Consider the following 13,914-nt stretch of genomic DNA (forward strand, 5'->3'; position numbering starts at 1 on the left):
ACCCTAAGAGTAATATTGTAAACCCAAGGGATTATAGGCCTAACATATTAATATTAAACTCTAGGGTTAACATTATAAGACCAAGTGATTATAAACCCTAGGAATAATACTAAACCCTAGGAATATAAACCCTAAGATTAAATATATAATTCAAATGGATTATAAACCTAAAATATTAATATTAAACCCTAGGATTAATATTATAAACCCTAATATTAATATATCAAACCCAAGTTGTCGGGGGGGCATCTCAATTGGTTAATCCAAGAAATGTGAAATCGTTGAAACTCAAAAGACCCAGGTTCAAATCCCCCCTGTTGTGACCCGAGCTACAATGAGGAGGACATATCATAGCCCCCTATAAGTTTATTGGTAGTTACGTGTCAAGTGGGCAACTGGGTTCCTCTAGGTTATCTATGTGTCTGTGTGTGTGTGTGTGTGTGTGTGTAACCATAACCCAAGAATAATATTATAAGCCCCAATGTATTATTATATATATTAGGATTAATATTATAAACCCAATGTATGACAAATCCAAAGGAATAATATTAAACCCTAGGATTTATATTATAAACCATAGGAATTATAAACCATGGGATTAATATTATAAACCTAATGATTATAAACCCTAAACCCAATATCATATATTATAATAAACCATAAACCCAATATTATATACTAGAATAATCCTAAACCCAATATTATATACTAGAATAAACCTTAAACCCAATATTATATACTAGAATAAACCCTAAACCTTAAACCCAATGTTCTAAATTAAAATATTAAACCCTAAATTATTCAGTGTTGCAATGTGATATTGAATAAATTGCAATGTAATGTGTCATTGTGACAATGATTATGACATTGCTTATTGCATTGCAACGATGCTTGACAAGCTATAAATTTGGATAGATTTTTGTACCATTCTAATGTCACAATATTAAACCCTAATATTAAAACAAATATTATAAACCCTAAAATTATAAAACCCAACATTCTAAACTATAAGATTAATATTATAATTCCTATTATTAATATTACAAAACTTATCCCCGGATGTGGGTGGTTGAAGACAAGTTATTGCAGATGTGACGTCGGTCTGGCAGGTGGCCAAGCCACATGGTCTCTCGCCCTCTCACCTGTGGGAATTTAAGGCAGGCCTCTGTCTCTCAACCGGCACCATTAATCCACTGTGTGGATCGAGACCTTCCCTATAAGCTTAAAATCATGGCTCTCAGCCCTCAGCAGACCTCCATTCTACCTCTGAATTTCTCTTGCCACCCTACTGCAGCAGAGCCAAGTTCTCGCACCGCAACAGGGCAGCGTTGTAGGTTTCTCAGCTATGTCAACCTAGGAAATAGTATTCACTACTCCCACTCTATTCACTAAACCTTGCAATTTGATGCCTCGACCCCTGCCTTTGTCCCTAATATGAATCCCCTTGTCATTTACAGTGTTAAATCTGTTGCCCTCGTCCATCTCCCTGTCTGTAACTTGACCATCTCAGCTCACTCCTCACTACAGCACCCCACTCAGAGAATTATGCCATGACATCGTCACCGCATGTGAAGCAGGCATGGAGGTAATCGCAAAAGAGCCATCCGCCCCCCTTCACCTCTTCCCTCTGCATCGACTTCCCCTTCGCCCTCCCCACCCCCTAGCCCATCCACTTCCCATTTTCTTGGCAGTCATCTGGTTACCCGTAGCGGAGGTGGACAAGCTCGTCCCGGTGCGACTCGTCGAGTTGATGGGGCCACCCAGATGCCCAATCTAAGTGCTGCCACCCAGTCCGCTCAATTTCGTTTCCTTTGCTCCATGGACAAACCTGTCATTATAGCCACCATTTCGGTGGATTTCAGGGAGGAAGCTGGCATGCACAATGATCCAAAACACAGCCCAGCGAAGAACCTGGTTCATCCGCCCCCCGACACTATACAGAAGGTGTCGAGCACCAACAATCAGCAGGAGGCCAAGGATCATTCGACCACTAGCAGACCGAAGGCTTCGAGCGGCAAGGCCACCAACAAAGCCAAAGGAGTTTAGGATGAAGCCAGAGAGGCACACGACAACATGGGTGGAAAGCAGGTAGAGGATATTGATACAGGTGAGTATGGGTGTCCGATTGTGGAGGAGAAGCCACTGTCATAAGACACCTAACACTAGCATGTAGACAGGTCACGCACCCAGCTCAATCTTTTTAGTAGTTTGTCTTTTACTACTATTAATTTTGACAGTTAATTTTGAAATTCACCATGACAGTCAATTTTGAGTTTTGGAGATGTAGCCCCTACGCGGGCAGATGGTTTTTTTCTTTCTCTCATCTTCGGACCGGTTTCCCCTCTCAGGGCAGTCTCGTTTTAGTTTGGATGTTTAATCTGGATATATGGTTGTTCTAGACTCGCAGAGGTCGGGGTCTCACTGTAAATTATGTTTCCATTAATAGATTTAGTCTTACATAGAAAAAAAATATTACAAAACTTATGATAAATAGTATAGAGTATAGGATAAATATTATAAATGCTAAAATTAATACTATAAAACCTTGCATTAGTATTATAAACCCTAAGATTATAAAACTCAATATTAAAACCAATATTATAAAGCCCATAGGGATTAATATTGAAAACCTATGGGATTAGTATTATAAATCTTTGGTATTGAAATTATAAATTCAAGGGTTTAGTATTATACGCTAGGATTAATATTATAAACCATAGGATTAATATTAAACTCTAGGAATATAAACCTTAAGATAAAAATATCAAACCTGAAATTAATATTATACATTCTCAAATTATAAACCCTAAAATAATATGATACATATTAAGGATTAATATTATAACCCCAAGGGACTATTGATATTATAAACCAAAGGGATTATTAAATCGGAAAGACTAATAATATTATAAACTCAAGGGATTAATAAACTTTAGGATTATAAACCCTAAACCAAATATTATAATCCATAATATTAAACCCTAATTTATTCAATGTCACAATGCAACATTGAATAAATTCTTATGTAATGTATCATTGTGACCATGATTGTCACACTATTTGTTTCATTGTGATGATGCTTGTCAAATTACGACATTGGATAAATTATGTACCATTCCAATGCTATAATATAAAACCCTAATATTAAAATAAATATTATAAACCCTAACATTATAAATCATAATATTATCAACTCTACTATTAATATTATATTCCCTATTATTAATATTATAAGGCTTATGATAAATATAATAAATTGTATGATAAATATTATAAATGCTAAGCTTGCTATTATAAAAGCTTGCATTAATATTATAAACCCTAAGATTATAAAATCCAATATTATAAAGCCCAAGGAATTAGTATCTAAAACGTAAGGGATTAATATTATAAAATCGATGGATTAATATTAAATACTAGGATTAATATTATAAACCCAAGAGACTCTTGATATTATAAACCAAAGGGATAAATAAACCCAAGTGACTAATAATATTATAAACTCAAGGGATTAATAAACTCGAGGGATTAATATTATAAACTCAATGGATAATAAACCGCGGGGTATAATATTAAACCCTAGGATTCATATTATAAACCCATGGGAGTATAAATTGTAGGTTTAATATTATAAAAACTGAATGTAATGTTATAAACGAGAATAAAACCTAAACCCTAAACCCAATCTTATAAACTAAAATATTAAACCCTAATTTATTCAACGTCGCAATGCGACATTGAATAGAATGCAATGCAGTGTAACATTATGACAATGATTGTCATACTGCTTGTCACATTACAACGATTTTTGTCAAATTATGATGTTGGATAGATTTTTGTAGCATTCCAACATCACAATATTAAACCCTAAGATTAAACCAAATATTATAAACCCTAAGAATACTATTATAAGTCCAAGATATTATAAACCCAAGAATTAATATTAAATCCTAGGATTAATATTATAAACCCTAAGATTAATATATAAAACCTAAGATTAAAAGTATAAACATAAGGGATTATAAACCCTAAACAAAATATTAGAAACGAGAATAAAACTTAAACCCTAAATCCAATATTATAAACCATAATTTATATAATGTCATAATGCGATATTAAATAAATTGCAATGTAATGTATCATTGTGACAATGATTGATATGTTGCGTGTTCCATTGCAATGATGCTTATCACAGTGTGATGTTTCTTGTCACACTACAATTAATAAACCCAAGGGATTAATGTTATAAACCCAAGGGAACAATATTAAATGCAAGGATTTATATCATAAGCCAAAGGGATTGTAAATTGCAGGATTAATGTTATAAACCCTATGACTATAAACTAGAATAAACCCTAAACCCTAAACCCAATATTATAAATGAGAATATTAAACCTTAATTTATTCAATGTCATAATGTGATATTGAATAAAGTGCAATTTAATGTATCATTGTGACATTTGTCAAACTATTTGTTGCATTACGACCATACTTGTCAAACAACGACATTAGATATATTTATGTACCATTCCAATGTCACAATATTAAACCCTAAAATTAAATCAATTATTATAAACCTTAACATTATAAAACAGAACATTATAAACTCTAAGATTAATATTATAATCCCTATGATTAATATTATAAAGCCTATGATAAATATTATAAACATTATTATTAATATTAATATTATAAAACCTTGCATTAATATTACAAGCTCTAAGATTATAAAACCCAATATTAAACTTGAATATTTAATCCAATATTATAAACCTCAAATATTAATATTGAAAACTCAAGAGATCAATATTATAAATTCAAGGGATTAATATTAAATACTATGATTACTACTGTAAATTCTAGGATTAATATTAAACCCTAGGAATATAAAAGATAAGATTAAAATATAAAATCCAAGATTAATATTACAAGCCTTGAAATTATAAACCTTGGTATATTATTATACATATTAGGGATTAATATTATAAACCTAAGAGACTATTGATATTATAAACCAAATAGATCAATAAACCCAAAGGACTAATAATATTAAAAATTCAAGTGATTAATAAACCCAAGGGATTAATATTATAAACCCTACATATAATAAACCAAAGGGAATAATACCAAACCCTAATATTTATATTATAAACCCTACGATTAATATTATAAATCTTATGATTATAAACCCTAAACCCAATATCATAAACCATAATATTAAACCCTAATTTATTCAATGTTGCAATGTGACATTGAATAAATTGTGATGTAATGTATCATTGTGACAATGTTTGTCGCACTGCTTGTCGCATATTTGCCAAAACATGTGATGTTGGATAGATTTCTATATAATTATAATGTCATAATATTAAAACAATTAATATAAGCCCTAGGATTAATATTATAAACCATAAGATTAATATCATAAACCCAATGGATAATAAACCTAAGGGAATAAAATTAAACCATAGGATTTATATTATAAACCTAAGATATTATAACCCTAGGATTAATATTATAAACATTATGATTATAAACTTTAATATTATAAACATTAAACCCTATATTATAAACCAGAATAAACCCTGAACCCTAAACCTAATATTATAAACCATAATATTAAACCATTATTTATTCAATGCCACAATGAAACATTGAATAAATTGCAATGTAATGTATCATTGTGACAATGATTGTCATGTTGCTTAACATGTTGTGATAATTCTTATCACATTGTGTCATTTCTTATGACAATGTGACATTACTTGTCCCATGGTTAACCATGGTTGATCATGTTTGACATTTATTGGCCATACTTGACAATCACTGGACATATCCAACAATGGTTGACCATATTCAACCATGGTAGAGCATGGGGTGTTCTAGGTTCACTTTGGTTGACCAAAGATGACTAGGATTGATCGTGGTTGATGAAGATTTACCATATTCAATCATAGAGACCTTGATCATGGTTGACCATGGATGTGACTATGGCTCACCAAAAATAATTAGAATATTGTGACAATGATTGTCAATATGGTTGACTGAAGATTGCCATGATTAACCATGGTTGACCTAGGTTTCCCATGGTTGAAAATGATTGGCCATGGTTTGATATACTTGGCATGGTCAACCATACTTTTCTATAAAATAATATGGTTATCCAATTTTACAATGGTTGACTATGTTCAACCATGGAGAGCTTGGTTGACCATGTTTTTCCATTCTATCATTGTTTAACCCTAATTAGAAATTAAGAATGGGTAGAGAAATAAGTTTTCTAGGTTGAGAGGGATAAGCCTTAAAAGATTATAAACCCTAGGATTAATATTATCAACCTTACAATTATAAACCCTAATCCCAATATTATAAACCAAAATAATCCTTGGACTCTAAACCTAATATTATAAACTATAATTGCAGATATTATGGTGTGGATTTGCAACTACTCATGAAGTTTTGATCAAAATCATAAGACACAAACCTACCTACTACTTTGCAGACATTAATTCACAATTTAAAACAAAAATTTTATACATGCAATAAGAAATCACACACATGAAAATAATATTTTTGTTGGGGAAAGAAATATGCTAAAAAACCCAATGTCTTCTTGCATTAATATGATGCATAAAGATGTATTACAATTTCTTTTCTCAACTGAGCATAACCTGCAAGTGCATAACCTATATGTCTACTCACTGAGAATATCTAACCCATGCTTAGTCAATTTCTTCCTCGGCTTGAGTTCCTATTTCGTTGTGATGTTCCTTAAGAAATTATGCCCCTATTATTTAGGAATTTCTCCAAAATTGATTACACAATTCATTAGGCTAATCATCTGAATGCATGCAACACCTATACACTCAATACTAGTCTATAATTGATGTTACATTACCTTGGAATCTCCACCAAGCCCGGGGAACTAGATTTATTTACATCAACTAGCTATTTTGGGTTGATTGATAAGTTAACTGGATGATCACTGAATTTGACTGAAGTCCAATTGATTCACTGACCTTCCACTAGTTCCTTCAATAGTTAGAACTACTTTAATTGAAAACAACCTTAGATAACTAACCTTGATTGCTACAAATTAGCAATCACACATGCTTAACTGAAATCTAACTCCTTCAACTTGAATTTACTGAGTAAACTGGGTGACACAAGCCATGTCACACAATTTAATTGCATCTAATTTGTCTCTTGATGTGGAAATTTTAATTTTCTCAATTTGATTAAGCAAAAATAAACTTGAGTATTTCTTGCTACATTTTTCAACACTCCCTCTTAGAAACAAAGGGATAATCAACCACCCCTATCCTGCACCTCTAGAACTTGAACTTCCCTCTTGATAAGGCCTTTATCAAAATGCTAGCATCTTGTTCTTCTGTCAAAATGTACTACAACAACAATATCCACCTCTCCACACAATCCTGTAGATGGTGATACCAGATATCTATATGCTTGTATAGATCGTGAAAAAAAAGGATTCTCAAAGAGATTGATTCAACTCTGATTATCACATTATATCACAATTAGATCCATCATCTGATAAAACAATCCAACAAGTATCTTTCTCATCCAAATTTCCTCACATGTTGCTTGAGTTGCAACCATGTATTATTCTTTTACCAAGTTGAGTACCACATATCTTTGCTTCTTAATGTACTAGGAAATAGTTGTAAACCCAACACTGAAAATTCCACCTAGTATACTCTTTCAGCTAGATGGACTACCCACCCAATCTACATCTATGAAGCCACACAACTTCACTCCCTCTATTCGTCTATACCATAGTCCAAACTGGGTACTTCCTCTAAGGTACCATAAAACATGCTTAGTTGCCTTCCAATATAAGTTGGTCATCCTAACCATAGCTTGGCTTGGTTGGTTGATTACATAGCACATATATTTTCATATGTTCATATGATACATCAGTGAACCCACTAGATGTTAATAAATGGTAGCATCAACTTCTTCACTTGAAATGGCATCCTCCTTCCTCCAATTCATCGCTAGAAGTGTCTCCATGGGTTTGCACCTCTCCATGCGGAAACTTTGTAGTATCTCATTTGCATACTTTCCTTGAGAGACAAATAGTTCCCCATCACCTTTCCATACTTCCAATATGAGGAAGTAGTGCATCAAGCCCATTTCCTTCATTTCAAATTCTCTTGCAAGGTCCTTCTTGGAAGACGTGGTCAGTTGTTCATCACTAGTTAAAATTAAATCATCAACATATAAGACAATAATCAAGAATTTACATTCTACCAAGATATGATAGAGGTTTTCATCTGCTTCACTTTTGGTGAATCCCAAACCAGTGAGATAGCTATCGATCCTAGTGTACCAAGCACGAGGTGCTTGCTTGAGACTGTACAATGCTCGCTTAAGTCTACACACATGAGAATCCTGATTAAAAGTCTCAAAGCCTTATGGTTGCTCGATGTACACCTTCTCCTCAATAAATCCATTGAGGAATGTTGCTTTTACATTCATCTGGTGGATCTTCCACCCCATCTACATAGCCAGAGAAAGAATTGACTAATGGATGAGTACCTTGCTAGAGGATAAAAGGTCTCCTCATAGTCATTCCCTTCAACTTGGGAGTACCCTTTGGCTACAAATATGGCCTTTACACTTTTCTATGCTTTCATCTATTGCATTCTTTACCTTGAAGATCCATCGTGAACCCACAACTGATTTACCTGCTAATCTTTCCATCACTTCTCAAACATTATTATTTACAATGGATTTGTATTCCTCCACTATTGCATCAACCCATACTTGTTTCTCTACTGCTTCCTCGAAAGAGGATGGCTTAGTCTCTACAAGATCAATCATTAGTGCCATGTAGCTAGTGTACCAATCTGGTGACCTTCTATGCCTATGCAAATTTGAAGGAGCACCCACATTCTCCCTCGCATGTTGCACAAGTCTCTCTGCATCCCTAGTTCTTTTCATGCCTTCTCTGGATGGTTCTGCTTGAGTGGTGGTCTCCACTCTCTACTCTTGAATTTTTGGCTACTCCAAAAATTCCTAAGGCTCCTCCTTTGGAGCTAAAATCTTCTCTTCTATTGGGATCAAAATCTCCCTCTCAAGAGAGCATTGCATCAATTTCTCCTCATCAAATTTTACATCCCTTCACATAACTATCATTCTGAGGGATGGAAAGTACACACAATACTTATGGGGAATTTTTGTGTAACCCATAAATACCCCCAATTCTCCTCTTAAATCAAGTTCATTCCTAGATTATTTGGAGACATGGCAGTAAACTGAGGCTCAAAAAATCCTAAATTGCTACACATCTGACTTTCTCCCCGAGAAAGCCTCTTTCGATGTAATCATGACCAGAATCTGATGAGGACTTTGGTTCTACAAATAGACTATTGTTTTGAATTCCTCTGCCCACAAATGCATTGGTAGGCCTTGGTCATGCAGCATCACCCTTGCTGCTCCCATAATGCCACAACTCTTTCTCTCAGCCACCCCATTCCGATGTGGGTTGTGCGGTGCTATCAACTCTCATTGAATGCCTTCTTTTGCACAGAAATTTTTAATTTGATTAGACACGTACTCACCTTCATTATCGCTCCTAAGAGCCTTCACATTCTTGTCGGTTTCTTTCTCCACCAATGCCTTGAATTATACGAACGTGGAGAATGTCTCATCTTTATTTTACATGAAGAAAATCCAACACTTTCGTGAGAAGTCAACAATAAGAATGACAATATTTGTGCCTGGCAGTGGAGGCTGTAGAGAAAGGTCCACAGACATTAGAGTGGGTCCTTTCTAGGACTACATGCACTTTTCTATCCTAATCATGGAATGTGGATTTTGTTTACTTCCCCAATGTACATCCTTTTCATACATCATGTTGCTCAAGTGCTCCTTTTGGGAGGCCTATGGTTATCTATTGCATAATCTTCAGGGCACCATGATGCAAATGGCCAAGTCTTTTGAGCCAAAGTTCATTGAAATTGCATCCCTACACCTGCTTCGCCTTAGTGCTTAATGCAACAATCTTCCACATATAGCTTATAGAGGTTCTTGAAACGGACCCCAATTTGCTTCACCTATCTTGTGGCTATGTGTCTTAGGAGTTCCTTTCCTTTGTTGAAGATCACATCATAACCACAGTCTTCCAAAACTGAAATAGCAATGATATTTTTCTTTAGGCCTAGAACGAACGTGGCATCCTTGAGCTCGAGGGGGGAGCCCGACTCCCTTTGAAAGATGATTGTTCCAACCCTGGTCACACTATACCTTCCTTCATCCCCCATCTCGATGTGCATCTACAAATATTTTTCTTGTAGGCCACTGAAAAACTCTTTAGACCTATCATGATGAACGATGCACCTAAGTCCAAGTCCCGCACACTCCCCATCACTGTGTTGGTTATGCATGTGGTGAGGTCTTCTTGCTTGCCTTTTTGTGTGGAAACTTCATATAATAACACCTAAATTCATGAAAATGGAAGCATTTAATTTTGTATTAATCCTTTTTCTTTCCATCTTGATTAGATTCTTGTTTGGATTGAGATTTCTTCTAGTTTCCTTTCTTTTCCTTTATAGCCAATGCAGAGTTTTCTTCATCCTCTCCCTTTGATGAAGTCCCATCTCTGGTATTCCCCCTTATTTCCTCCTGTACCAAATTGAACCATAAGTGCTCCTAATTTGGTAGTTTCTCCCTCGTTTTCACTAAATCTTAACAACTATGCCAGCTCTTGGGAATGCCTAGAAGGGTTAGGCTTACCAAGTATTCTTTAGGAACATTTACACCAACCTCACCAAGTCCATCACGACATTGTGTGAACTTGGTCAGATACCATGGAATAGTGTCATTCTTCTGCATCTTGATACTTCAAATTTTATCCTTGAGCACCAACTTCCTATGGTCACTATTATTCGAACAATTCTATCAATGCTTTCCACATTGCAAACAAAGTTTATTTTCCTTGGATATTTGAGACAATGTGATCCCATACTCCCTCCAATATTATTCTCCTCGCCTTAGCTACATATTTCTTCCAATGAGCACAATTCTGAGCATCAAATTTGGGTGGTTGTACAACATCTGTCTTGATGTATTCTAGCAATCCATTGTCATCCAATATCGCCTCGATGCGATCCTTCCATGCAACAAAATAAGAGGTGCCTTCCAAGGCATACTCTATCCTTAGTCCATTGAAGGCCATCTTCTCATCTCTGAAGATATCCTGCTGCACTGAACTCTAAATTTGAAACTCCTGAGAAACAACTTCGAAATTTCTTCTCTAATGTGAATCATTCTCTCATACCGTGTATAAATTATGGTGTAGATTTGAAACTTCTCATGAAGTTTTAATCAAAATCACAAGACAAAAACCTACTCTACTACTTTGCAGACATTAATTCACAATTTAGAATGAAAATTTTAGACATGTAATAAGAAATCACACACATGCAAATAATATTTTTGTTGGGTAAAGAAATATGCTAAAAACCCCCATGCCTCCTTGCATTAATCTAACTAATAGAGGTATTAGAATTTCTTTTCTCAACTAAGCACAACTTGCAAGTGCATAACCTATCTCTTTGCTCACCAAGGAAAATAAGCAGACCATGGAATCCGGAGAGCCAACACTTTCCTATGGAGGAGCCACACTCAAGTTGCATTGAGGCCACACTAGAGCCACCGTGCACTTGAGAACTGCCCAAAGCATGTACACTGCTAGTCACCAAGAATTTCTTCAAGACTATAACATCCATACAGGGTGGGATCGGGTGACGAAGAGGGGGGAGCATCAGCAAAAATGGGTGAGAGAACATCAAAGGGAGGGTGGTGGGCCATCGAACCTCAGCTGACAGGAGGTGTAGATGAGGCCACAAGAGGAGAGTGCAAAGGTGAGACAATAAGAGATGAGGGAGATGGCATGTTTAGAGGAAAATTGATTTTCAAATCTATGGTTAGATGCTTGAAGGAGGAGGAAAAGTGGTTGTGGTAGAGAAAGAGCTGACTAATCCACCCTATAGTTCTCGATTTCTCTTGTTCCCTCTCCTTGAGCTAGCGGGCAATAATGTTTTGGAGAACCAAAAGCGTTGGTCAACCCCGACTTGTTTCTTCCTCCTCTAAGTGTAGAACCTAACACTAAATGTGGGATAACAGTCCATAATCGACAAAAGATGCAACAAAGGACTCGTCAAAGGTGGTAGGGGGGTGACCATGGCCCCTCACCATGTCAGGACGATGACCATGACCCCTCTTGTGATTAATGGTAAGGTGACAGAGGTCATCCGATGTAGAGAAGGAGATTGAGGGAGAAGAGGAGGTCGTGCGAAAGATGACTAGGGGAATAAACTACTGAGAGACCATAGTGCAGAGAAATATACCCTTAAGCTTGAGAGGCAGGAAAGCGGGACACGGGTATGAGACCTTAATTCGCTTGGGGAAGAATTTAATATTCATTGATGCCACTTGGAGGGAGGTCTATGCTAGGTGGGGAGCTTCGTCGTTTTGTTTGAGAGGCCGCATGAGTCTTCCGTAGAGTACTCACATTCTGGGAAGAGAGAAACTTGTTTTAATATTAATTTGAATGTGATTATTATTATCAATGATGGTATATATTAATATTAATGTTTTAAATGATTAATATTAATGATATATAATAATTAATATTAATATTAATAATATTTAATGTTGAAAAATTACTAATGTTAATAATCATTAACTTTAATAACGTTAATAATATTAATATTTTAAATGATTAATACTAATGTTATATAATAATAAATATTAATATTAACGATATTTAAAGATGATCATGATTGACCAACGTTGACCTAGGTTTCCTATGGTTGAACATGATTTACCATGGCTCGATAGATATAGGCAATAAGTGGCAATGTGTTTAATAATATTGATATTATTAATTAAATGATATTAATATTAATATTATAATTTAAATGTTATCAATAATATTAATCTTATTATGTTAATAACATTAAATGTTAATAATTCTAAAAAAAAAATTGTATTAATAACATTATTAATATTATTTTTATAAACATTCTTAATATTATTATATTAATGATATTATTAATAATATTGAATTTTATTAATATTATTATATTAACAATATTATTAATAATATTTTTTTAATATTAATTTGAATGTGATTTCTTTTATTATTATTAATGATATTTATTAATATTAATGTTTTAACTTATTAATATTATATAATAATTAATATAAATATTAATAATGTTAATGTTTTAAAGGATTTTTATTTATTCTATATAATAATTAATATTGATAAAAATAATATTTAATGTTAAAATATTACTAATATTAAAAATGTTAATAATCATTATATAAATATTAAATGTCATATAAATCTTAATATTATTATTAATCCTAATATATACATTAATATAAATCTTTTATATATTAAATTTAATATTAATATATTATTATTTTTAAACTTAATATTAAAAATAAAAGTAAAACTAATATTAAAAATTAAATGTAAAGGTAAAATCTAAATAAAAAAACTAAATAAAATTTAAAAGATGGAGAAGCTAAAACTCTAATGAAAAAAATATTAGCACTTTAGCATGTCAAGCAAGCTACTCATATTAATTTTAATATTATTAAAAAATAAATGATAATTCTGATAAAGAATTATCACCAAGATCAGTGCAGGGAATTGAACGAGTGACTTCACATCAAGGAGTGTCTTAACAAAGCACATGATCACCATCTATCCAAGAGCCTATGGACTAATTATAAAATGTAACTTTAATTTTATAGTGTAGAAAAAAAATATATAATGGATAAAATCAATTAAATATTTTAATGTATTTATTTAAAATTTTAATTATTTTCCTTATATATGATAGATACTTTCTTATTGAATCATGTTACATG

Source organism: Pinus tabuliformis, chromosome 2_2, assembly GCF_031772625.1.
Source record: "Pinus tabuliformis cultivar Carrire ecotype Pingquan chromosome 2_2, CPIR1, whole genome shotgun sequence".
NCBI classification, from domain to species: Eukaryota; Viridiplantae; Streptophyta; class Pinopsida; order Pinales; family Pinaceae; genus Pinus; species Pinus tabuliformis.